This window comes from Ovis aries, chromosome 17 (assembly GCF_016772045.2).
Source record: "Ovis aries strain OAR_USU_Benz2616 breed Rambouillet chromosome 17, ARS-UI_Ramb_v3.0, whole genome shotgun sequence".
In the NCBI taxonomy this organism is placed as follows: Eukaryota; Metazoa; Chordata; class Mammalia; order Artiodactyla; family Bovidae; genus Ovis; species Ovis aries.
In genome coordinates, this window is record NC_056070.1 from 62469803 (window position 1) to 62497069 (window position 27267).

Consider the following 27267-nt stretch of genomic DNA (forward strand, 5'->3'; position numbering starts at 1 on the left):
TATGCTGCGGAAAAGACTGGAGGCCAGGGAACAAGGCAGAGTGAGTTGAGAGGTGAGGTGAGAGAAGTGGGCAGGGCAAGAGCTGGAAGGATCTTAGAGGCAGTGGGGAGGGGTTTGGAAGGGAAGGATTCATCTAGGAGAGACACTGAGTGATCCTGTAGAAGGATCTCAGTTCCCTGCTCAGGAATTGAACCTGGGGAGCCTGGATAGAAAGCAGGAATACTAGTCAGGGAACTAGATCCCACAGGGTGGCAACTAAAGATTCCGAATGCTGCAACAAAGATAAAAAATCCTGCATGCCCCAAGACACCGCACAGCCAAACAAATAAACATTAAAATATAAAAATTTAAAAATAAACAGGCTTTTCTGGGTTAAGCCTGTTTAATTGGCTAGAAGTCAGTTATGTGGCCACTCCACCGCATAAAGGAGTCTAGGAAACAGGCTGTGCCATATGCTTAGTTTCTCAGTCATGTCCAAACCCTTGCGACCCCATAAACTATAGCCCACCAGGCTCCTCTGTCCATGGACTTCACCAGGCAAGAGTGCTGGAGTGGGTTGCCATGTCCTCCCTCCTCAATGGGAGGAAACAGAGTTCTGTGCCCAGAAAGAAGGGGAAATAAGTTTGGGGATCAGCTGTAGAGATAAACTGCAAAGTGAGTCTCCCTCTCTTCTCTGAATGCAGCACCCAGCCACACTTCCAGGTTCCCCTTCTCCAAGACGGCTTGCTTTTTCACTTCCTAATCTGTGTAGGTGTTTGCTATGGCCAGCTCATTCTCTTGACAAAACTCTATTAGCCTTTGCCCTGCATCATTCTGTACCCCAAGGCCAAATTTGCCTGTTACTCCAGGGGTTTCTTGACTTCCTACTTTTGCATTCCAGTCCCCTATAATGAAAAAGACATCTTTTTTGGGTATTAGTTCTAAAAGGCCTTGTAGGTCTTCATAGCACCGTTCAACTTCAGCTTCTTCAGCATTACTGTTTAGGGCATAGTCTTGGATTACCTTGATATTGAATGGTTTGCCTTGGAAATGAACAGAGATCATTCTGTCAACTTTGAGATTGCATCCAAGTACTGCAAAACCAGGTTGATAATATTCTTTGCAGTCAAAGATAGAGAAGCTCTATACAGTCAGCAAAAACAAGACCAGGAGCTGACTGTGGCTCAGATCATGAACCCCTCTATTGCCAAATTCAGACTTAAATTGAAGAAAGTGAGTAGGGAAAACCACTAGACCATTCAGGTATGACCTAAATCAAATCCCTTACAATTATATAGTGGAAGTGAGAAATAGATTTAAGGGACTAGATCTGATAGACAGAGTAGCTGATGAACTGTAGACAGAGGTTTGTGACGTACTGGAGACAGGGATCAGGACCATCCCCATGGAAAAGAAATGCAAAAAAACCAAAATGGCTGTCTGAGGAGGCTTTACAAATAGCTGTGAAAAGAAGAGAAGTGAAAAGCAAAGGAGAAAAGGAAAGATATACCCATTTGAATGCAGAGTTCCAAAGAATAGCAAGGAGAGATAAGAAAGCCTTCCTCAGTGATCAGTGCAAAGAAAAAGAGGAAAACAATAGAATAGGAAAGACTAGAGATCTCTTCAAGAAAATTAGAGTTACCAAGGGAATATTTCATGCAAAGATGGGCTCAATAAAGAACAGAAATGGTATGGACCTAACAGAAGCAGAAGATATTAAGAAGAGGTGGCAAGAATACACGGAAGAACTGTACAAAAAAGATCCTCATGACCCAGATAATCACCGTGGTGTGATCACTCACCTAGAGCCAGACATCCTGGAATGTGAAGTCAAGCGGGCCTTAGGAAGCATCGCTACAAACAAAGCTAGTGAAGGTGATGGAATTCCAACTGAGCTATTTCAAATCATAAAAGATGCTGTGAAAGTGCTGCACTCGATATGCCAGCAAATTTGGAAAACTCAGCAGTGGTCACAGGACTGGAAAAGGTCAGTTTTCATTCCAATCCCAAAGAAAGGCAATGCCAAAGAATGTTCAAACTACCGCACGATTGCACTCATCTCACATGCTTGCAAAGTAATGCTCAAAATTCTCCAAGTGAGGCTTCAACAGTACATGAACTGAGAATTTCCAGATGTTCAAGCTGGTTTTAGAAAAGGCAGAGGAACCAGAGATCAAATTGACAACATCATCTGGTGCTGGGGTCCAGCCTCAGCAGAGTCCAGGGATATCCTCAGGATGGACGACGTCGGCAAATGAAGAAAAATAGGGAAAGAGATCAGGAAAGACACGGGGTGACCAAGCTTCTTCGGTTAGTGAGGCCCACTTACTTTATTTTCCTCGGGGCTTTTATACCCTGAGTTATACATACAGCAAGGTGAAAAATGCAGAGTCAACTCAACATTCCATCAGTAATAACTTTTATCGATATCAGGTTTCTTCCTGCCAGAGCCTTATTTTTTGTACATCATCTTCTATCCCGGAGGCCTGTTGATAGTCCATGACCTCTTTTTGATAAATATTGGTCAGCCAGAACAATAATCTTCCCTTAAAGTGTTTCTTCTTAAACTCCTGGCCTGTGTCACCCTTAAAGTACAGAGTTACATTTTTATGGAGCAAAGATTCAGCGGGTTACAGCAAAGAAAGAACTTATTAACTCAAAGTCTAATGTTGCTAATGCTAAGGCTATTATTTGTTTCTACTACATCCTGACTATATGCACTCCCAGGAGCACAATGGATAAGGGATGTGAGAACTTGGCAGCAAGCATAGGCTCAACAATGTTGCAAGAGTCTAGATAAACCTGCCAAGTAAGCTAGAATGCTAACAGGGGGTTTGAATTGAAACACTCTTATCTTGCCCAGGAGACTTATTAACTAAAGCCCTAAGTTAACTCTTTCCAGCAAAAGATGGTCTGGGGCAGCTCCCTGTTAATGTCAGGGGAGTTGATGAAAGGCATAAAATAGTAAGACAGACAGATTCTGGTTTGAGGGTAGATGCTCGAGCAAGTCCAGGTGGGTCCCTTGAGTCCCGATCTCGCCTTTGCCCATCAGGCCTCTTCCTCATGACCTTTGCCATGGGTGGGATTCTCCACGCTGGCTCCTGGCAGTCTGGATCACAGAAAAAGCAGGAGAGTTCCAGAAAAACATCTATTTCTGCTTTATTGACTATGCCAAAGCCTTTGACTGTGTGGATCATGATAAACTGAAAAATTCAGAAAGAAATGGGAATACCAGACCACCTGACCTTCCTCTTGAGAAATCTGACCTGTATATAGGTCAGGAAGCAACAGTTAGAACTGGACATGGAACAACAGACTGGTTCCAAATAGGAAAAGGAGTATGTCAAGGCTGTATATTGTCACCCTGCTTATTTAACTTATATGCAGAGTACATCATGAGAAATGCTGGGCTGGATGAAGCACAAGCTGGAATCAAGATTGCTGGGAGAAACATCAATAACCTCAGATATGCAGATGACACCACCCTTATGGAAGAAAGTGAAGAAGAACTAAAGGGCCTCTTCATGAAAGTGAAAGAGGAGAGTGAAAAAGTTGACTTAAACCTCAACATTCAGAAAACTAAGATCATGGCATCTGGCCCCATCACTGCAGGGGAAATAGATGGGGAAACAGTGGAAACAGTGTCAGACTTTATTTTTTTCATCTCCAAAGTCACTGCAGATGGTGACTGAAACCATGAAATTAAAAGATGCTTATTCCTTGGAAATAGAGTTACAACCAACCTAAACAGCATATTAAAAAGCAGAGATATTACTTTGCCAACAAAGGTCCATGTAGTCAAGGCTATGGTTTTTCCAGTAGTCATGTATGGATGTGAGATTTAGACTATAAAGAAAGATGAGCAATGAAGAATTGATGCTTTTGAACTGTGGTGTTGGAGAAGACTCTTGAGAGTCCCTTGGATTGCAAGGAGATCCAACCAATCCATCCTAAAGGAGATCAGTCTTGAGCATTCATTGGAAGGACTGATGTTGAAGCTGAAACTCCAATACTTTTTCCACCTGATGCAAAGAGCTGACTCATTGGAAAAGACCCTGATGCTGGGAAAGATTGAAGGCAGGAGGAGAAGGGGACGGCAGAGGATGAGATGGTTGGATGGCATCACTGACTCAATGGACATGAGTCTGGGTAAATTCTGGCAGCTGGTGATGGACAGGGAGGCCTGGCATGCTGCAGTCCGTGGGGTCACAAAGAGTCGGACATGAGCTACTGAAAAAAAACATGAACCATCACATCATATAATTTTCATTTCTTTTTTGTGGTGAGAACATTTAAGATCTACTCTCTTAACAACTTTCAAGTATATAATACTGTACCATTAACTATAATTCTGTGCTGTACATTAGATCTCAAGATTTATTCATCTTATAACTGAAAGTTTGTACCCTTTAACCAATATTTACTCATTTCCCCCAGTCCCAAGCCCCTCATAACCACCAACCTGCTCTATTTCTACGGGTTTACCTTTTGCAGATTCCACATACAGCTATGGTCATACGTTGTCATTTTGTCTCTGACTTATCTCTGTTAGCATAAAGTCTCCAAGTTTCCTCCTTGTTGTTGCAAATGGCAGGATTTTTTTCCCATGGTTGAAGAATAGTCCATCTTCCTTATCCATTCATCTGTTGATGGACTTCTGTTGATGGTTGTTTCTGCTGCTGCTAAGTCGCTTCAGTCGTGTCCAACTCTGTGCGACCCCATAGACAGCAGCCCACCAGGCTCCCTCGTCCCTGGGATTCTCCAGGCAAGAACACTGGAGTAGGTTGCCATTGCCTTCTCCAATGCATTAAAGTGAAGTCACTCAGTCGTGGCTGACTCATAGCGACCCCATGGACTGCAGCCTACCAGGCTCCTCCGTCCATGGGATTTTCCAGGCGAGAGTACTGGAGTGGGTTGCCATTGCCTTCTCCGGATGGTTGTTTTTGTATCTTGGCTATTAGGAATAATGCTGCAATGAGCACAAGAGCACAGATAGCTGTTTAGGATGGTTATTTTAGTTTCTTTGAATTTTCTTTGGACTCAGAAGTCAGATGGTTGGATCATAAGCTAGTCCTCCATACCATTTTCCGTAATGTGTATGCCTAGTTGCTCAGTCGTGTCCGACTCTTTGAGACCCCATGGACTGTAGCCTGCCAGGCTCCTCTGTCCATGGGATAGTTTCCACAGTAGCTGTACCAATTTACATTCCTACTGGTCATGTATAAGAGTTCCCTTTTCTTCACATTCTCACCAGCCCTTGTTATCTTTGACTTTTTGTTCATAGTCCTTGTCACAGGTGTGAGTTGATATCTCATTATTTTTTTTCCTTAATATTTATTTTCATTTTATTTGTTTATGTGGCTGTGCCAGGTCTTAGTTGCCACATGCAGAATCTTTAGCTGTGGCTTGTGAACTCCTATTTGCAGCGTGTGGGATCTAGTTCTGTGACCAGGGATGGAGCCCGGGTCCCCTGCATTGGGAGCCCGGAGTCTTAGTCATTGGACCACCAGTGAATTCCCTCTCATTGTGGTTTTGATTTGCGTTACTCTGATGATTAGTGCTGCAACTCTCTTTTCATGGGCCTGTTGGCCATTTGTATGCCTTCTTTGGAAAGATGTCTATTGGTTCCTCTGCCCATTTTTTAGTCAAGTTATTTGTTTTTCTGATACTGAGTTGTGTGTTCTTTGTAGATTTTCGATATTAACTCTTTATCAGTCATATGATTCATGAATACTTTTCTCCTTCCAAAGGTTACCTTTGCATTTTGTTGTTACTTTTGTTGTGCAGAAGCTTCTTAGTTTGATGCAGCCCCACTAATTAATTTTTGCCTTTGTTGCTTGTGCTTTTGGTGTCATATCCAGACAACGAGATCAAACATAGTCAGGGTGGAATGGCCGCAGACTGGTGTCACATCCAAAACAAGTTGTGACCAAAACCAATGTCAAAGAGCTTTTTCCTTGTTTTGTTTTTTTTTTCCTCCCGTAAGTGTCATGGTTAAGTGTTCATGCCAGTTAATTTGAGTCAATTTTTGTGAGTCATGTAAGATAAGGGTCCAGTTTCATTCTTCTGCACGTGTGATTATCCAGCTTTCCCAACACCACTTAGTGAATACTCTGTATTTTCTAGTACTTTGATTGCTCATATTTTACATTCTAAAGTTTGATTCTTTTATTAATTTTGGTACAAAGAAAGATTTAGAGATTCAGTTTTCTTTTTTTTCTTTTTTTTAGATGTTACTCAGAGCTCCTGATCCTATTTATTCAATAATTAATCTTTTCCCCACCCATGTAAAAAGTCCTCTTTTTGTTTATTAAATGCCCTTTGGTAGTTGAATATTTCTGAACTGTATTCTGTTCATGGATCTGCCTGTTCATATGCCAGGATGATGCTGTTGTGACCACTGTAGCTCTCTTGTGAGTCTTGATCTCTCACACCATCCTTTCTTTTAACCAAGAGTTTTAAGTCTGGAAGTGATGAGTTTACATATGTGTTTTGGATGGGTCCCTCTAGCGATAGTATGGAAAATCAGTTGTAAAGAAGAGACAGGGTGGAAGCAGAGAGCTGACATGGAAGACGATGAAGCCCTGGTTAAAAGCAGCGGATATGGAGAACTTCCCCGGTGGTCCAGTGGCTAAGACTTCATGCTTCCAATGAAGAGGGCCTGGGTTTGATCCCCAGTCAGGCGACTAGATCCCACCTGCTTCAACTAAGAGTTCGTATGCTGCAACTAAAGATCCCACATGCCACAGCTAAGACTGGGTGGAGCCAAATAAATAATTAAAATAAATATTTTAAAAAAAGAAGAAGCAATAAGGATTGCCGGGGTCCAGCCCCAGTGGATCCAGGGTAATTCGAAGGGGAGACGGAATCGGCGTCCTAGGAAAAAACTTATTTAATTACAGATATAAAGAGAGATTAGAAAAGAATAGTGTAGTAGGAAAATTAGTGGAGAAAAAGAGGCTGAATAACTTGGTTTACATGGAATACCAATAAAACTCCAAGACAAGGAGTTTGCCAAGTGTCCACGCTCCAGATGGGAATTCAGCCAGAAGGGGAAAGAAAGAACGACACGGGGAAATCAGTCTTTCCAGAAACTGATCCGTTTTCTTTATTTTTCAGGTTTGCTTATATACTTTTTGTTATACATAAGGATGAATACAGAGTCACGCAGGGGTCAGCAGACCTGACCCTTGTCACAATCAGATGCTTCATATAAAATTACACAAAGGTCTTAGGGGTTTTACATCATCTTCTGGCCATGAAGCCTGCTGACATCTTATGGCCCTTTCTGATAATGGTCAGTCAACCAGAAAACTTATTTTTCCCAGGAGTGATTTTTTCTTAAACCAAGCGCCACCCTCCAAATAAAGTTGCATTCCTATAGGGTGAGGGTGTAGTGGGTTACAGTTTAGAAAGGAATTTACTTAGCCTAAGGTTTAACATGATTGATCTTAAAGGTTAATACTTATTTCTCCTATATGCTAGTTATATTCATTATAAGGGCAGGGAATATGGAGATTTAGCAACAAATATTGGCTCAACAAATGAAAACCCTTCACCAATATCATTTCTAATCAACCCACTATACTATACCAATAATTTTCTAACTTCTCAAAAGAGTCTGTATTTAGAAAGTTTTAAAGCATCTCATACCTCTCACGGTTGGGAAGCTGTAAACAATCACATGTGGCCGGATGAACCTGCTCAGGCAGGCTAGAGAACCTTCAGAGGAGTTTGTAAGTTGAAACACTCTTGTCACGCCCAGGAATTTTTATTAACTGGAGCTGCAAGTTAACTCCTTCTCCGAGAGAAATGGTGATGGGGGAGAGCCCCCCGTAAAGTTAGAGGTGTAGGTGAGAGCATGAGTAAAGTAGGCAGACTCTGGTTTTGGGGGTAGATGCTCGGGAACAGGGGGTTTCCTGAGGCTTGATCCCGCCTTTGCGTATGCCAAAGCCTCCTTCCTCATGACCTTTGCCATGGGCCGAGTTCCTCACGCTGGCTCCCGGCAAAGGATGGTTAGGAAGGCGAGCATGGAGACAGAAATGACAGGTCACTCACTAGGCAGAGATACGGATGAGGAAGGAGAGGAACATGGTGCTGAGATTCTACCTTGTGTTGTTCACTAAGAAGTGGAAGCCAGAAAAAAACAAACAAAAACCCCAGTAAGTTTGGTTGTGGGGATGGGAAGGAGAAAATGCATTAACATGCAGACATTCATCTATGCTGAGATGGCCTGTGGCGACACGCTCGGGTCCCTAGCAGTATGCATGGCTGTGTGTGTCAGTTTAGCACACACATTAGTTCACAGAGGCATTTATTCTGGTTTGTCCATTGGTGGTATTCACCGTACCCACCAGCAGCTTTCTGTTGCGTAGTCCCCTAGTTTTGGGGGCCCAACTTCCTCATGCCCATCCTACCCTCTCTGCTTAAGGAAATCTTACCTTCCAAGATTCAGCTCAGATCCTCGTCTTCTGGGGAAGGCTTCTGGAAACACACTGACCTTCTTTAGCTGCTTTCACACTATTTTCTGTTCAAGGTCCACCAAACACTGAAGCCCAAGATGAAGTGCTTGTGATGAAACCCTAATATATCTGTGCCTCCATTTGGCTCAGTCTGTCCAAAGCACTAAATACAGTTTAGCTCTCAACCTAGACTTCTCCCTGAGGATCTGTGTTCTCCCTGAGCATCTGTGTTCCCCCTGAGCATCTGTATTGGCTCATTCTGTCTTCCATCTTTCTTTCAATCTGTTTTCTGTGCTCTTATGTAAGTCTTTATTCTGATTTCTTTAAAAAAATATTTATTTTACTTGTTTCTTTGGTTGCACCGTGTGTTAGCTTCAGCATGTGGGGTCTAGTTCCCTGACCAGGGATCGAACCCAGGCCCCCTGCATTTGGAGTGTGGAGTCTTAGCCATGGGACCACCAGGGAAGTCCCTTCGATTTTTTTTTTTTTTTCATCTCTTTTTCTCTCTGGGTCTAACTTTGTTCCTTATTCTCCGGTGTTGTCTGTGGACTCACTGTCAGGAATGGAACTGGCAAAAGCAAAATATCCAGAGAGGGAAAAGGAATGAAGCCAGGGGAAGAGCTAAGCAAGCAAAATGTGACTTCTTTTCAGGTGCCTCAGAGGGGAGCAGTGTGAACACCTTGACATGAATAAATGTTGTCCTCCTGCCCTGCTGAGATCATTGAGAGAAGCACCCAGTTGGGTAAGAAACAGTCCTTCTGTTCCTCTAAGAAGATACGCCAAGCCTTAGCTTTGAAATATTCCAACGTGTTTCATTGTTAAGGCCCAAGAGCGTGTTTTCAAGTTAAAAAGTATCTAGTTCCCCTCTGTTCTCTAAAAACAGTGGTAACTGAGGTGTCCATCTAAAATGGTGAGATTTTAGATATTTGGATATTTACTCCCAGTGCTGGGACACTGACACTATCAAGGTGTGTTACGTTTTGTTTTGCAAAACATTGGTGGGAATTAATTCAAAGCAATATTTAAAAAAATATTTACTTATTATTTACTGGGCTGTGCCAGGGCTTAGTTGCGGCGCACAGTATCTTTTTTTAAATAGCAGCATGCCAACTCCTCTTAGTTGCAGCATGTGGGATCTAGTTCCCTGACCAGGGATCAAACCGGGGCCCCGTGCAGTGGAAACGCAGAGTCTTCCATCAGGCAAGTCCTTCAAAGCAACATTTAAACTGGAAGACATTCTCTCTCAGAACTAAGAGGAGAAAATGTGGTCCAAACTGTGTGCAGGCTGCCTTCCTTCCTTGCGAGCGCACACACACAGAGGACAGGCTGCCAGCACAGCACACCCCACCTGCAGCCTGGCGCTTGGTGCAGATGCCCCAGACACCCCTACATGGGCTGCCCCCTAAGGCAGTGAGGAGGTACCGCCAAGATTCCCCGGCTTCAGAAACAGCCTCATACATTTTCTTCATGGCAGGACATGTCTCCTTGGCTGGGTGGGGCTTCTTTTTCCTCCTTCTCCTTTTCCAGTGAGGCAGCCAGCACCTCTCAAGAAGCCCCTTGGAGATGGTAAAAACCCATGCCTCCAAGGAGAAAGAGCTCTGCAGTCTCAGAGATTAGGTTTGAATTCACCAACGGGCTGTGTGATCTTAGGCAAGCTGTGTAACCTCTTTGAACCTCAGTCTGCTCACCTCCTGCTGCTGCTCCTGCTAAACTGCTTCAGTCGTGTCTGACTTTGTGCGACCCCATAGACGGTAGCCCACCAGGCTCCCCCGTCCCTGGGACCTCCTAAATGGGCATAAAAAATGTACCTGCAAGTGTTCAAAGTAACACATGTGCAGTTCTTGGCACCTGGTAGGTACTAGACACGTAGCAGCTATAACTCCATCTAGGTGATGAAGTGATGGGAATCCTGCCATTCTCCTCGCCCTGCCTTCCCAGATGGGGTCCCCAAACAAGCAAGCAATAACTGTGAGTGCATTAGGGAGGCAGACCTGCTGAGTCACACGGCACTGTAACCAGATCACAGGTTCACTACCTGCATGTCCGCCCGTGAGAGCTGCAGCCGTGGCTGGTCCAGCTGTGCCCGGCCTGGTGAGGCCCCCTGCAGGCCCACATCCCAACTTGAGCACAGCCTCCTCTTTAGTCCCTTCCAGACTCCAGCCACATTGACACACTGGCGTGTACTGTGGGTCAACTCATTTAATCTTCAAACAGTCCTGGGAGGGAATTCTCTCTCCATTTTTCCAAATGAGAAAACCAACCCCATGAGATGAAAAATCTCTTCCCTGTCATCACCCAGCCCATCTGTTACAGAGGCAGGATCGACACCCAGGCTGTTTGAATCCAGAAGCATAGCTGACAAAGAGCCTCTCCTTGACTGATCTCTGGACAGCCTTCTCTCAGCTAGCTTTGCTTTTTGCGGTGCCAAGTGGCTTGCAGGAGCATTTGTGAATAGTTCCCCTGACCAGGGATCAAACCCAGGCCTCCACAGTGAAAGCACCAAGTCCTAACCGCTGGACCACCAGGGAATTCTGTAAGCTGTCTTCCTGACTGGGCTTCAATGTCAGCCTATAAAAACCGCAGACTCTCTGCACCGAAGATTTAGTTCACCCTAGGCAGCAGCACATCCGAAGACCTGAATAAACACTAACATTGTTTCTAGTAGCTCAAGGCCACAGCCCTATGTTGGCCCAGCAAATGTGCTTGCCTGAGAAAACTCAAGGCTGCCACAAGTTACTGTTTATTCCAGCCAATGCCTCAAGATATGGCCCCTTTTCCAGTCTCCGGGAGGCTACAAGCCTAATTTCATTAAGCGCCAGTTAGCAAACCCACATAAGCTTCAAGTGGACCAGTGCCATCCTCCTGCCCGCTTTCTGTACATTTAGCAGGAATTTCCCTGTGTAAACCTCGCCATTGCCCCTGCCTGCTCTCTCATTCTTCTCTTAAAATGTGCCCCCGTACAAATGGAAGTTGAAGTGAGTTCATGCCAGGCCCTTGTTCCTACTCCAATTGTTGTTTAGTCAATTAGAGTTTGCTCAAACTCATGCCCACTGAGTCAGTGATGCCATGCAGCCACCTCATCCTCTGTCGTCTCTTTCTCCTCCTGCCTTTACTCTTTCCCAGTATCAGGGTCTTTTCCAATGAGTCAGCTCTTTGCATCAGGTAGCCAAATTATTGAAGTTTCAGCTTTAGCATCAGTCCTTCCAATAAATATTCAGGGTTGATTTCCTTTATGCTATTGATACTGTGATAGCATATTATTAATATGTGTCCTTAACACTTTAATGTCTGTCTCTGTTTACCTGTGTCAAATAGCTCTTTACCACTACCAGGTAATCTAACTAATGCTGGAAAGATAGAGAATTCCCTGAAATCATTTCTCTATTCGGCCAACTTTTTTTTTTTTTAATGGGATCTTAGTTTCCCAACCAGGGATCTAACCTGCACCCCCTATATTGAAGTGCAGAGTCTTAACCACTGGACAGCTAAGGAAATCCCTCAGCCATCTCTCCTGGGAGAACGGTGCCTCCAGAGTACTTGTCCAATAGATGGTCACAGGTCTGGACCCCAGGTTTCTGAAGTCTGGGACTCCCCCGTCTTTCTGCTGTGACTCTCACACACGTTGGCAGGGTGGATGGAGGGGAGAGGGCTATAGCCACGTGGCACCTTGGAGGAAAGTGTAAATACTGAGCCAGATGTCGAGCACCTCTGGGATATCTGTGGGAAGAAAATAATTAGCATATGTTATAATCACATTTTGTTTCCTTTCCCAAGACACACTAATAAGAAGGCAGGCCCGGCCATGTAGGGACAGTGGCAAGCTGTTAATTGCACCACAGATAAAACTGGTCAGGCACGCTCATCACCACGCCAAGCTTGTTCACATCCAAGCATGCTCTCACAGCCACACGCTGCCTCCCACTCCAGAGGGTGCTATGCTGGTGCAGCACCACATTTGCTACCTCGTTTGCCCCTGTTCACTGACAGGTGGGAGGGGGCTGGGGAAGCCAGACAAGGACCAGGTTGGTGGTGGTTCCTTCCCTCAGTCGTGTCTGACTCTTGCGACCCTATAGACTCTAGCCCACCAGACTCCTGTGTCCTTGGGGAGTCTCCAGGCAAGAATACTGGAGTGGGTTCCATTTCCTTCTCCAGGGGATCTTCCTGGCCCAGGAATCACACCTGGGTCTCCTGCATTGTAGGCGGATTCTTTACCAGCTGAGCTACGAGGGAGGCCCAAGGACCAGGTTAAATGTCCTTTATTCTTTAGATTCTTACCTCATATCTTGTTGAGGCCCTGCCCCCATCCCCCTGCCTATCCTTGTCTTTTTTCCATTTTATGTTGTTAAATTTAAACATTTTTTATTTTGTTTTTTTTTTTTTGCGCTGGGCCATCACTGCGTCACACAGGCTTCCTCTAGCTGCGGCAAGTAGGGACTGCTCTCTAGTTGCGGAGCATAGGCTCCAGGGCTTGCAGGCTTCAGTCGTTGTGGCTCAGGGGTTCCAGAGCCGCAGGCTCAGTAGTCATGGCACACAGGCTTAGTTGCCCTGTGCCATGTGGGATCTTCTCAGACTAGGGATTGAATCCTGTCCCCTGCATTGGCAGGCAGATTCTTAAACACTGGACCACAAGGGAAGTCCCTTTCTTTTTTCATTTTAATTTTGAAAGTGGTTCTTTTGGGAGACCTATGCAGCATTGAGAAACTCGGTCTAATCCTTCTTCATCCTGGTGAACTTTGGAGAGCAGAAGGATCTTTTCAAAATTCATATCATATAAAAATTCATATTCATACCTTGACAGTCCAGTGGTTAAGACCCTGCGCTCCCAGTGCAGGGGGTTTGATCCCTGGCCGGGTAAGTAAGATTCTGAATGCTGCATGGTGCGACCAAAAAAACCCCAAAAGCAAAAACTCAAGTCAGTGCATGTCACACCACTACCTAAACTCACATTTGTCATGATTAGGACCAATAGCAGACTCCTAACCAAGGCCTCTGAGGCCTCACATGACCCAGCACCTCCCACTGCCTTTGTTCTGCACCCAGACACACTGGGCTGCCCCCCAGGGCCTCTGCCTCTGCTGCTGCTGCCTCTGAAGCAGCTTTGCCTGTTGGCATCCTGCAGGTCCGGTCCAACTGCCTCTTCTGGAACCAGTCCCCCATTCTGAGCCCCCAGCTCCCCATCCCCAGCAGTGCCTATCATGTCACCTACCTCAGCACCTGCAACATCACCCGCCACGGTCTCAGGCACTCGCCACCATCCCCCACTCGAGATGTGGGCCCCTTGATAATGGCAACTGAACCAGTTGTTTTCCCGCACATTCCCCAAGGCCTACACCAGCCCCTGGCCGAGAGGCGGGGTACAGTTCACAGTGATGAATGGAATTATTTCACGGAATAGGAGACTCTGGATGAGGGGCTGCAGGAGGCCGCGTCTCTGACTCGCATCCATCAGGCACTGGTCATTGTCCCCCACCACCCCCTCCACTTTGCAGCACAGTATCTGATGGAGACTCTGGGTTGCCCCACAGCACGGCTTCTATTTCCATTCCTGCAGTGCACGACTTAACAAGCAAGGGGAACCTCAGAGGCCACAAGAGAAATTCTAGAGCCATGTGATAAACCAGGCCACTAGCCAAGGCATTTAGTTTTTCAGAACCTCCTCTTCCTTTCTAAGGCTGGAGGCAAGAATACAGGCTGCTAGAACCTTGTCAGAGTTTGCAAAACGTTGTTTGCCAGTGTGGCTGATGTTGTGACAGCAATTCATTTGGGGGCTTGAATTAAACTTTACCTTCCATGAGCAGCAGGTAGTAGAGGAGAGCCTGGACCTGCCTCCCCAGACCACGGGGGCAGGAGTATCTGGGGAGCCCTTTTACAAGCCCCCCATGACTCCCCAGTACCCTGAAGGTCCATAGCCCTGGCTGCAGCAGGCGGGCATTCTCTCCAGTAAAGTGGTTCCCTCAAGGGGGTCAGGTCTGTAATGTCAGGGAAGCAACTTAGCATGCACACATGCACAGGTCGTTCTTAGGGGCTTCCCTGGTGGCTCAGACGGTGAAGAACCTGTCTGCCATGCAGGATGCCCTGGTTTCATCCCTCAGTCAGGAAGATCCCCTGGAGAAAAGAATGGCTACCGAATGGAACCCCGTGGGAGGACGGCCCCTGCCCACATGGTCTGACCTGAAATGGGCAACTGTTGGCCACATCATCCCAAATCATGAGATTAGCATGAGGTCAACAGCCAGTGGCTTATCTCTGCCCACCACCTGGGCTCACAGGCACCCACTCCTTGAAGAGCTCGGATCTCAAGTGAATGAGCGTGTCCACCTTTCTCCACGAGTACTGCTCTCAGAACTGTAGTGGCATACTGCCCCCACCTCCCCCTACCCCAGCAACCATTCTGACTACAGAGCAGATGGGCATTGGCCCTCACACACCAGAACACCATGGTCCTTTGCTGACCTTACCATAAGCAGGAGTGAGATGGCTGATTCAGGGGTAGGGAGGTCACTGCGTCTGTGCCCTCCTTGTACACGGGTGGGCCAATGCACTGGGCAGAATCTTGTGTGTGTGTGCTCAGTCGTGTCTTGACTCTTTGCAACCCCGCAGGCAGGATCTTGTGTAAACTCAAATATGGGGAGGCAACTGACGTACTGAGACAGGGGCCAAGGGACTGGGACTTGGAGAGGAGGCATGGCATGGTTAGGCATGGCTGGGCCTGGTGTAAGAAGGACCTGAAAGTAAAGTGAAAGTGTCAGTCGCTCAGTGGTGTCCAACTCTTTGCAACCCCATGGATTGTAGCCCACCAGGCTCCTCTGTCCATGGGATTCTCCAGGCAGAAATACTGGAGTCGGTAGCCATTCTCTTCTCCAGGGGATCTTCCCGACCGAGGGATCAAACCAGGGCATCCTGCATGGCAGCCAGGTTCTTCACTGTCTGAGCCACCAGGGAAGCCCCTAAAAATGACCTGTGCATGCGTGCATGCTAAGTTGCTTCAGACGTGTCCGACTCTTTGCGACCCTATGGATAGTAGCCCTTCAGGCTCCTCTGTCTATGGGATTCTTCAGGCAAGAATACTGGAGTGGGTTGCCATGCCCTCCTCCAGGGGATCTTCCCAGCCCAGGGAAAGAAGGACCTAGATTCCCCCAAATCTGAGCTGAGCTCCTTGCAAATTGAGTGACCTTAACAAGTCACTTCACTTTCTTGTACTTCTGTTTCACATATTCAAAATGGAGGAGGGACTAGGACCCCTCCTAGGGTTGTTCTAAGGAGGAAGAGGAAAGTCACGTGTGATGAGTGTACAACAAAGAGAGGCTGTTAGTCTACAGGAGGTTGGGCAAGTTGAAGGAGAGGGAGTCTTGCATCTGTTGTAAATGATTCAGAAGAACCAGCGATCTTAACTGTGCTCACCTGAATGCACTTATCAGCCGCTCCGGAGGCCATGGACAGGGATACCACTTGAATCATGGCAATATCCAGAGCTGCAAACTTTAAGGACAAGGAGCCATGGTGAGGAGGGCAGACCCCAGGGCGGAATGCTTGGAAGAACCATCTGTTTCACAGGGAGGAGTAGAAACCATGGCTCAGAACCGAGACCCGAGGTCCCGCTGGAATGTGAGGCAGCCCTGCCTGGTGTACAGTGTGTGTCCAGCACCAAGGGAGGGTGGAGGGGGTGGCAGTGGTGACCAGGACAGTGACTCAGCTTGTGGTATGGTGTGAGCAGGTGTCTGGTCAAGGACAGACTCCAGGCATCTTCCCAGGTGACTGGCAGTGTCCCCAGAGTGGGAATGGCTTGTGCTTCATTTGGGGTTGCAGCCAGCTCTGTTTCCAACTGGACAGTGGACCAAAGCCAGCCAGGACTCGGGGAAATTGAGCTGCGAGGATCTACCCTGAGTGTGGCATGCATTTGATCCCCTTACAGCCCTCATACCTGGCACTAGAGTGCTGCAAAACTGGGAACTTGAGCCTGGGTCACTCCCACCCCTCCACCCCTTCACCCTCCCAACACTGCCCCCCCAACCAAGGCCTCTCAGCTAAGGGGTGGAGGCCCCATGGAGAGCTGGAGCAGGCAGGTGTCAGCACAGCACCATGCCTGGTGTTAGAAGCACTCAGAAAGAGCCATTTAAGGAATAATGTCACATCTGAAAGTAAAGCTTCTCCTCTGGCTAATTCCTTTGCTTACTCTTAGTGTGCCTGATGTGTGGGCAGTCCAGGGAGGACGTAGCTGAGGCTGGGGGCCATGTTGCCCTATCAAGCCTATTGTCTAGGACCCGGAAATTCATCAGGTTGATAAAACAGAAAGTTCAGTCCTCTTTTATTGTCTCTTTTCTTTTTTCTCTTTTCATAGCTTTTTCGGTTTTGAAGAGCTGCCCAAGCAATTCCAAGAAGAGTTGATCACATTTATGTCAAGGAGCCAAGCGCTTTCTCTGAGGTGTGCAGAACCGGGAGGGAAGAGTCGGCATGTTCAGATTCAGTCCCTCACCACGACCTCAGGACCTGTCCTCTGTGAGGCTCCTGCCCCGCCAAGGCCTCCTGCCTCCTTCCCACCACATCTGGGAGGTGGGCTGCTCCATCTCTACGGGGGACTGGGAGACTTCTGCCAGGACTGTGCCCTGCTCTACCAGGGACTTCGCCTGTGGACACAGGAGACAGGACCGGAAGTGCAGGGCTGCGCCCTTCAGAGGAGGTAGGTGGAAACAGACTGTGCAGTTCATCTGCCACTTGGCCAGCTCTCCAGCCCCCAGAAACTTCCAGGGGGAAGAACCAGACACAGACAATGTTCGAGGGCACCGCAGGGCTAGTCAAATTGGTGCCTGCATAAATTACCTCTGGGAACCCCTTTACTCCAGCCCTTCTGCCCTTTTGGGGCAGGCCCAGCCACCAGCCAGGACAGAGCTTGCTCTGCGCCACCTCAGGCCCAGGGCTCCCCAGGGTGTTGGGAGCCACATTAGGCATTATTGACAAAATGGAGGCGTGGCCCCAACCCCCTCTCCTCATCCTGGAGGCATGGTCCCGGGATGAAGGAGTTAGGTCTTGTGATTCTGACTTGTTCTCTCCTTTCTTTGGTTGAGTTGGCTGGAAAGAATGTTAAGGTGCTTATTGTTCTTGAGAGAAGCATGAGAAAGCACAAAGCCTTCTGCAGTTGTGCCCAGAAAATAATCAATAAAGTAACCATTGACATTTGTTCAAGGATCTTTACAAAGAATGTTCCAGGATGAGCATGTAGGCTGCAGCTTGAGGCCATGGGAAGGATTGTTATCTGAGACCTGTTTGTGAGGGAAATGTTTATGGCAAAGGAAGTTTGCTGAGCTTAGGGATTCGGATAATTAAGAATAGCCAGAAGCCTTTTTAGGAGATAGTGAGCTTAAGATACTAGGGGCAAGCAGGATTTAGAAAGATGAGAAATAAACTGAGGAATGTGGTACGTAGTCCAGACATCAGCATGAACTACAATGTAATCACAAGTCAACACAATTCTGAGAGAATGGCTGAAGCAGGAACGCTGTTTGAAGGGCAACAAGGAGACAATAAATCTGGGTGAGGGGGAGCTGAAAAGGTAAAACCTCTGATCTAATGCTTTTGTCGAAGTATAAAAGAAGACCTGCTGCTTGAAATAAACATGCAGTCCTGCACCTTGAGTCAGAGGCTGCATCACTTTCTGCTGACACCGCTCATCTCTTCAGGCTGATTCCTTGGCTGCTGGAGCTGGACTCTGGCACCAGGGAATCAGGCAGAGATGGTGGGCACCTCACACAGGCCAGGAGGATGCCCTCTGCTGGCAGCAGGACCTGCTTCACGTCCTGCGGGGCCCTCGGGAGCAAAGTCTGGGTGCCAAACCCCACTTGTGAACAACTCCTGTTGCAACAGGGATCCAAGTGTCTTTGAGAGCCGCAGGCAATCAGGAAAGGTTGTATGGGGTCCTTCCCCTCATGTTTTTTTTTTTCTTTTTTGACTCTGTCAGGTCCCAGCTGCACACGGGATCATTAGTTGCAGAATGTGAGATCTAGTTCCCTGACCAGGGATTGAACCCGGGCCCCCTGCATTGGAAACTCAATCTTAGCCACTGGACCATCAGGGGAGTCTCCCAACTTTTTTTTTTTAAGCTAAATACAGTTATGACACAAATAATATATCTCATGACAGAAATAGTATACATTTGCAGACAAAAAAAAAAAAAAGAAGAAAATACAGACACCTGGTATCCAATCATCTGTCACTTACACCTAATATTTGGTGGATACCCTTTTGCACTTTTTGAACATGCATATTACATACATAGGCTACCCCGGTGGCTCAGTGGCAAAGAACCCACCTGCCAATGCAAGAGACTCGGGTTCAGTCGCTGGGTTGGGAAGATCCCCTAGAGGAGGAAATGGCAACCCACTCTAGTATTCTTGCCTGGAAAATTCCATGCACAAAAGAGCCTGGCAGGTTACAGTCCATGGGGTCACAAAGAGTCAGACACAACTGAGCACACACAGACACATACATACATCTGCATTTCTTACCGAGAAATGGAGTCACACTCTATATAATGCTTTATAGCCTGATTTTTTAAATTTCGGAGCATCTCTATATATATTAAGGAATAATTTTATTTTGGAATTTCCTGCATGCCCATACCACAGTTATCTGACCAGGCTTCAGTTGTTAGCCTTATAAGGTGTTTTCGACATTTTATAATCAGCACTATGATGAACCTCCTAGTATCAAATATCAAATGTAATTACTCCTTGTGACCACATCTTCTAGTGGAATGGCCACATCAATACTATGGCACCTTCTAGGACTTCTTTTTAAATTTTTTAAAATTTTGTTATTATTTTTTTTTCTCATTAAACTTTTTTTAATGGGTCTCAAATTCTGTGACAGATTTTTGGTCAAGTTGTTTTCATTAAAAAGTAATGATTTTAAAAACTAATAAACTGCCACACACAAAACATATGGCCCACAAAAAGAATTTCTTTTTTTTGTTTGTTTCTTTATTTACTTGGCTGCACTGGATCTTATTTGTGTCATACGAGATCTTCCATCTTTGTTGCAGCAGGTGGGGCATAGTTCCCTGACCAGGGATAGAACCTGGGTCCCTTGCATTGGGAGTACAGAGTCTTAGCCACTGCATCACCAGGGAGGGCCTACCTTCTAAGATTTCTAACACATACAGTCAAACTGCTCTGCAGAATGGGACTGCAGTACTATACATAAGCCCTTAGAGAGAGGTATTTTTAATAAATTTTGTTTGTTTATGCATTTATTTTTGGCTGCACTGGGTCTTCGTTGTTGTGAGCAGGCTTTCTCTAGTTGCGACAAGAGGGCGCTACTCTTTACTGCAGCGCACAGGCTTCTCATTGCAGTGGTTTCTCTCGCTTTGGAGCACAGGCTCTGATAGTGCATCAGCTTTGATAGTTGCAGTGCATGGGCTCAGTAGTTGTGGCACATGAGCTTAGTTGCTCCAGAAAGTGTGGGATCTTACTGGACCAGGGATCAAACTTGTGTCCCCTGCATTGAAAGGCAGATTCTTAACTACTGGACCACTAGAGAAGTTCCAAGAAAGGCATTTTCAAAGATAAAAAAAAACAAAACTGGTCACCCTGAAAAGGGTGTAAGTCTCAGGTTTGCTCAGTAATCCAAACCCAATGGATTCTCCATTCTTTGTACAGAGTATCTTGTGAAATATTTGTTTGTTTCATCTCTGTGAAATTGATACGAATGATTTGATTTACCGATCCCAGGTAGAATTTCCTTTTGTGTCGCCTTCCAACCTTTGAGGAGGTCACAGCAGAACAAAGTTTTTAGGACACATAGCGGGAGAAGGGTGGTGCAGGGCTGGATGATGGGACCCCAGGTTCTCCCTGGTAACTGATTTTTAAAGACAATCTGGTAACAGGGGTGGCCATCAGCAGGCCATCACCCTGTGGACCTTGAAATCTTGCTGCCACATGACCTAGACTTTTCCCCTTCTGGCCACCTCAGCAGAATGAGGCCTATTCCCTACCTTTCAGACTTCAGCAAAGTAGCAGATACAAAGCAAAGACAGGGACACAGCTCCTTGAAAGACCAACATCTTGCTTCACTAGCCAAGTCTACTCTCAGAAAATAGGATCTGACGTCTGATAGGAAAACAGACGGGCCTTCCTGCGCTCCAGTGCCCTCTCCAAGTACCTGATCAGCCGCATGCAGTGATGGATCCTGTTGGAACCCACTCAGCCCTGGAGGATCACGAAGCCCGGGCCAGACTCAGGACCATGTTCTCCTTGGGCACACGTGCCTACTGGAACACGACTTCGCTGTGGCCACCTGAAAGACCCAGAGGGTTCCCCTGAGTGATCTGCCTCCCCATTTTCCTCCGATGTATTTATCTCTTGCCTCAGGTCATCTACAGCAATATTCCTGCCTTTTGGTAGCCTTCTAACTGTGACATGGTTGAAGGGGGAGGGAGGGCAGGAAGGAGCCTATTAAAGATGGAAAATAAATCACTGATTTACAGTATCATAAATGAATAGTTTGACCTTCCTATTATAAAACATGACTCTGCCTTAAGCTGCAACTCCCTGGTGGTATGTGACTCTAACAATGTACTGCCCCTACCGAAACAGTGAAGGCAAAATGTGGATGTCATCAGCAGAGAGAAAGACTCCCTGTGAGAGAAACTTCAGGCCAGGAGGCTGGCTGTCCACGCTGGGGTCCAGAAGGGGGTTCTGGAGGGCACTTCCTGCCTCCTGCTCCATCCTCTGTGGCCCTGTCTGAAATTTGCCAACATGGACGATACTCATGGATGAAGGGAAAATGCAGGAGCACGTGGCCTCCCAAATCTCATCACACCCTTACAGGTGTTACTTCCTACCCTGGAGCAAGGGCTGCCCAAAGCCTTTTCCCAGGCTCAGACCCAGACCCACGCAGAGAGGCAAAGTGCTCCCAGGGGGGACGACCTGGAGCTTCCTTGAGCTCCCACACCGTCAACGGCCTGGTGACTTTTATCCTGAGTATCCAAGAAGCAAGAGCACGGACTGCTGCTGGTAGCATGGGACAGCTGGGCCTGTTTTTTCCACCATTGCAGAGTTGCCAGCGGGGACCCAGGGTGCCTGTCAGGAAGGGAGAGAGACAGACTCCCATCCTCTGATGCCAGCGCCACCAGGTCTCCTTGTACACGTAGCCCTGGGCCAGGGAAGCTGAACCCGTGAGCAGACGGGGCCCCTTTAAGACTTCCCATGGGTTTCCTTGGTGGCTCAGTGGTAAATAATCCACCTGCGAATGCAGAAGACACAAATTCAATCCCTGATCAGGGAAGATCTCACATGCCTCAGGGCAACTAAGCCTGTGCCCCACAACTACTGAGCCTGTGCTCTCGAGCCTGGGAGCCGCGACTACCAAGCTCCTGAGCCACAACTCCTGGAGCCTGCATGCCGCCTGAGCAATGAGAAGCCCGGGCACTGCAGCTAGAGAGCAGCCCCTGCTCGCTGCAACTAGAGAAAAGCCCGTGCAGCAGCAAAGACCCAGCACCGCCAAAATAATAAGACTAATCAAAAATAAAAAGACTTTCCGTGATCAGATGAGGATGTGCAGGCCCTTGATCAGCTATAAGAGCAATTGATTTTTGTGCCAATAAGGAAGAAATCCAACATCATAAGAGCCATTTTTTAAAAAAGCACTGCGTCGAGTTGAAAATATAACAAGGAGACAAGAGGCTGAAAATTGCTACCTTCTTGCTGGCAGCCTGTCAGTGGAAACATGATGGCTTTGGTATAGTCTTCAGAATCAGACCAGTCCTGGACTCTGGGTTCTCTGCTTGCTGTGGGGGGCTAGTACCTTAGGCAAGTGACTCAAGTCACTTCTCCATTCTAGTTTCCTTCTCTGTAAAATGGAGATAATAAGACAGACCTTCTGGGGAGTGGTGGGGACTCAGTGAGATGAGGTCTGCACAGCCCGTATGGAGCACACTGCAAAGTTAGTGCCTGGCAAATGAAAGGATTACCACCAGCCCTTCTGCTGTAGCACAGCAGACCTCGCAGCAGTCAAGAATGGCAAGCCCCTTGGTCTTTTCTGGATGGAATCGCAGGTTGTTTAGTCTTAATGGAGACAGCTCTAAGAAAACTGACCACTAGGGTGTATTCCATGCTGGGCATCTTGTGTTGGCCCCTTCAGAAGCATGCCCTGCCCTACCACTTCTGTGACCCAGGTGCCCAGGAGCCTGCATGGGCTGCGTCCAACAGCTCCCTTGTCCGGCTTTGATGGGCTCAGCCAATGCGGACACCAGCAGGCAACAGGAAGAGGCCTGCATGTTAATTCCCCACCTCCCTTCAGCAGAAGGCCAAGGAACAGCTGTATTCCTCTCTCAAGGGCCAGAGTTTGGTCAGGCAGCCCTCACCATATAGCAGTGACTATGTCTAGGTTCTTGCAATTACTCCTTGCCTGAGATGGCTTTAAAACAGGCCTGGAATTTTTTTTTTAAATTTCCTTGTATTTGTTCAAATTAGATGACTAATATTAAAACATACAAGTGACTTAAGACTTTAGAACTTTTCAATGAGCACTCACTGTGGAGCTGGATATTTGAGTGGGAGCCTCAAAGAAGAGATAGTTGATGGGGGAAAAAAAGAGTAAATGAGAATAACAAGTGAGATTTTGCTGAAAGAAGTTCACCTTTCGATTTCAAGGAAATGGTTGAACGTACAAAAGAAAGATGAAAACTGACATCCTTTTAATACTATGTGCCGAGGACTTAGCATTATTATTTTTCATAACCATACTGTTGGGTGGATATGGTTGTTTCAATCATAGAGATGAGGAAATTAAGGGTTAGAGAGGTTAACTCACTAAGCTAAAGGCTATGCAGGCACTTCAGATCTGGACAGGTCTGCCTGATCCAGAATGTCTGACTGTAGCGTGCCAGCTCTTTCTTGCATATCGTGTTTCCAGAAGAGTGAGAGAGTCAGAATTATAGATGGAGACTCCGAGTGGCACAGGTCCATTGTGACGATCTGGAAAGACATGCTGGATATAATGGCTGACAGAAGGCAATGAAGGATAACCTTTAAGGGAACCATTATTGGCATGAGGAGGTTCTAAAGGGATCTGATGGTAAAGAAAATGTAGAGCCAGTGGGTGTAGGTTTCCTGATGGAAAACTTTATTGTAGGAGCTGAAGCCTTGGCAGGCAGAGATACCAAGAAATCAGGCTGATCCAGACCACAGACTGGAGGCGCCATATCTTTGCTCTAAATACTAGCAGGGAGAAGGATTCATCATTGCATGACTTTCCAAGATCTTGCCTGGCTTCCAGAGTGTAGCTCGTGAACTTGTCCTCTTCAGCGTTAAACCCATCTATGTAATGAGGCCTACAAAAAATAACTCCTCAACCGGGAAGAGGTTCTCTCAAATGCCGCACATAGGCGGAGGGCTGGGCTAGATGGACGAGGACCAGGCCGATAGGCTAAGGGCACTGCTCGCCCATTGGCTGGCATCAGAGAATGTTTCAGAGAGAGAGGGAAGGTAGCAGCCCAGGAGAACCAGGAGGCTGGGATGGCCGCCAACCCAGTGAGATGGGACCAGCAAGACGTATTGAAAAGGGAGCTGCCCGGCCAAGAGGGCCTGGAGGCAGCAGCGGGCCCGGAGGGGGAACGGGAGGCGGAGGAGCCGGGGTGAGTGAGGCAGGGGGCAGAGCAGGTGGGTAGACTGCAGCCTGGTGGGCTGAGGGGCGGGGAGGTGGCCCAGGTCTGCAATTTTTTAAACTCTTTTTTAAAATTCCGTTTATTTATTGTATTTTTTGGCTCTGCTGGGACTTCCGTGTTGCCCAGACTTTGTCTAGCTGGGGCGAGCAGGGGCTACTCTCTAGATGCGATGCGTGGAATTCTCATTGCGGTGGCTTCTCTTGTGGCCCAACGTGGTGGGCTCTAGGCGCATGGGCTCCAGGAGTTGCGCTCCTAGGCTCTAGAGCACAGGCTCTGTTTTGTGACCCACGGGCTTCGTTGCTCCACAGCATGCGGGATCTTCCAGACTACGGATCAAATCTGTGTCTCCTGCGTTGGCAGGTGGATCCTTTACCACTGAGCCACCAGGGAAGCCCTGCGATTTGTTAACATTCCCTGGTGGCTCAGAGGGTAAAGCGTCTGCCTGCAATGCGGGAGACCTGGGTTCAATCCCTGGGTCAGGAAGATCCCCTGGAGAAAGAAATGGCAACCCACGCCAGTATTCTTGCCTGGAGAATCCCACCGAGGAAGAAGCCTGGTAGGCTACAGTCCATGGGTTGCAAAGAGTCGGACACGACTGAGCGACCTCACTTTCACTTTCCTACCACAAAAAGAAAAGTCTAATCTTTCACCTCTGGAAGTATCTCACTTCTAACATTATAATGCAGGTGGAAGTGGTGATGAGTGACTCCAGAGACGAGGACAGAAAAGGTGATCAGCTTGTGCCCAGCCCTCTCCCCTCAGAACACACGCCTCTGCAGCTCTGAGCCACCAGGTATGAAATTCAACTACCCAGAAGCTGCCATACTGGAGAGACCAGGTGTAAACCACTGAGACACAGAGAGAGGTTCAGCTCTCCTCTGCCCCCATGCAGGTGTGTGAGCAAGGCTTCAGGTGACCCCAGCCCTCGGCCTGCAAGCCACCCCAGGGGTGGCATTCTGTCAAACAAGCATTCTGTCCCTAGACTGCAGATCTGTGAGTAAAATCATTGCTGTTGCTGTTGACAGGCACACAATTTTGGAGTTACGTGTTGTGCAGTAGTTACGACTGGAAGCCCGTGCTTGCACCTTCAGACCTGGAGGTGGTACCAGCTCCTGCTATTGCACAGGCTGCCCTCGCATCGTAGAGAATTATTAATAACTGGCCCAAACGTCAATAGTGTCAATGCTGAGAAACCCTGCCTTAATGGCCTCACACAGGCAGCATCTCATCTAGCGACTAGAAGGACACTCCTAGGGGTTGTGCAAAATGGAACTTTTTTATAGGAAGAAGGGTGGGACAAGGGAGCTATCAGCAGAAGTAAATAAAGGATTGTTTTTGGCCAGGCTATCTTTTTGGAGAGAGGGAACAGACAAAGATATTGTGTCGGTTGCCTCCTCATCCACTGGGCCGGGCGGGAAATGGAGAGGGTCCACGTGACAGATTATTTCAGTGGTGCTGACCAGAAAATTCCAAACTGGTTAATTAAGATTGCATTTCTATGAAGGTCAAAACTGCAATTACAGGACTTCCCTGGCACTCCAGTATTTAAGACTCCACACTTCCACTGCAAGGGGTACAGGTTCAATCCCTAGTCGGGGGACTAAGACCCTGAATGCCATGTGCTGTGGCCAAAAAATTAAAAAAGCAAGACAAAAATGTAAAAAAAATCTGCAATTAGGTTATATATTAAACCTAGGTTTGGTGTCATGGGCATTAGCACAAGTGATGCCATTTAGGGCCAGTGATTTTTCTCTTTAATAGTATATGTTATATATATTACTATATAGTGATATATATCACTCTTTATATATCACTATATAGAGACATCTTTCATTTTCTTGACATCAAAAATTGTCTTCCACCCTGACCCCAACCCCTGGCACTGAATTCCACAGAACAAGACCTGATTTTGTTTGGTAAGAATTTTATATGTATCTTGTGGAGTGAGTCCAGTTGTGTGCTGATAAATGTTTAAGAAGAGCTTCTGAGGGTGGGAGGGAGGATGATTTACAGAACTAGCCAACTTCTGTGGGGTAAATACTACAACCAGAGCCCATTTCAGGCTGCCACCATGATTTCACCGAATTGGCAACCAGGAAGAAAAATACTCAGATCTTTCAAGCCTGAGAAAGCCAGTTCCAGTGCCAATTCCCAGCCATTCTCGACAAATAATTGGATATTGAACTGCTTTCTTAAAAAAAAAAAATAAAGTTGGAGTACAATTAGCCAACTGAGCTTTTCTCTTTTTGAGTGGGATAGGCAAGTTGAGAGCCAGAACTGAGTTCTTCCAGACCATGGAGGGGAATTTATGTTGAGATGGGGAACCAGACAAAGACAGAGAAGCGGGAGGAGGAAAGGGGAAAGGAAGCTGATATTTAGAGAAGAAATTCGGGCAGAACTTCTTAAACTTTAAGATGTTTAAAGGGAATTGCTTTGGCATTTGCCACGAGGTATGCAATGTCTCTGTGAGGTGGGCACAGTGGTAAAGAATCCGCCCGCCAGTGCAGGAGATGCAAGAAATGTGTGTTCGATCCCTGGGACAAGAAGATCTCCTGGAGGAAGAAATGGCAACCCACTCCATTATGCTTGCCCGGGAAATCCCATGGACAGAGAATCCTGGTGGGCTACAGTCCGTGGGATTACAAAGGGACACAGCTGAGCACACACACACACCAGTACAGACACACGTGTGATGTCACCCTTCTGCCACACCTTCTCCAGAAAATCTTCAGTAAAACTTTGTCGCTCCATCACCGATAGAGCTGGCTTCCTGGCACTGCATTTAAATTCTGAATGCAGCCTCAGAGTGGACCAAGGGTGAGAGCTGTGATTACCGTTAGGGACCTTGCTGCATCTAGGTTATGCATTTTCCGGTCACACTTGATTATTTTTAATCATGAGCATGCATTATTTAAGTTGTCCGCAAAAATATTTTTTTAAGTTACTTTCACCTAAGAATGTGGAGTTATTTTCTTACCCAACTCAGTTGAACATGACATAGAAACGTTTGCCCTTGCAGGAGGGAATCAAGTCCTGTAATGAAATATAAAATCTCCCTAAAACTTCTTGTGTGCTTCCATTGTATTTTTATTACAAACCTTTGGCATAGCCTCAAACATGCTAATAAGCCTCCCAAATAGCTTTATAAAGAGTAGACAGCTGTGCAGA

At 46.9% G+C, this 27267-nt stretch overlaps 1 long non-coding RNA gene across 12 annotated transcripts in view; it reads left to right on the plus strand.

Annotated features, from left to right (window-relative positions):
• Nucleotides 1–27267, plus strand: part of LOC105602913 (uncharacterized) — a 99036-nt gene that overhangs the window by 36466 nt on the left and 35303 nt on the right. For 9 of the 12 annotated variants that reach the window (XR_009597052.1, XR_009597051.1, XR_009597050.1 and 6 more), the window contains 3 exons: nt 9093–9183; nt 16780–17118; nt 24786–24892. This is a non-coding gene — a long non-coding RNA (uncharacterized LOC105602913). The remainder of the gene's footprint in view (nt 1–9092; nt 9184–16779; nt 17119–24785; nt 24893–27267) is intronic. The other 3 variants (XR_009597054.1, XR_009597049.1, XR_009597053.1) reach the window with 1 other exon arrangement.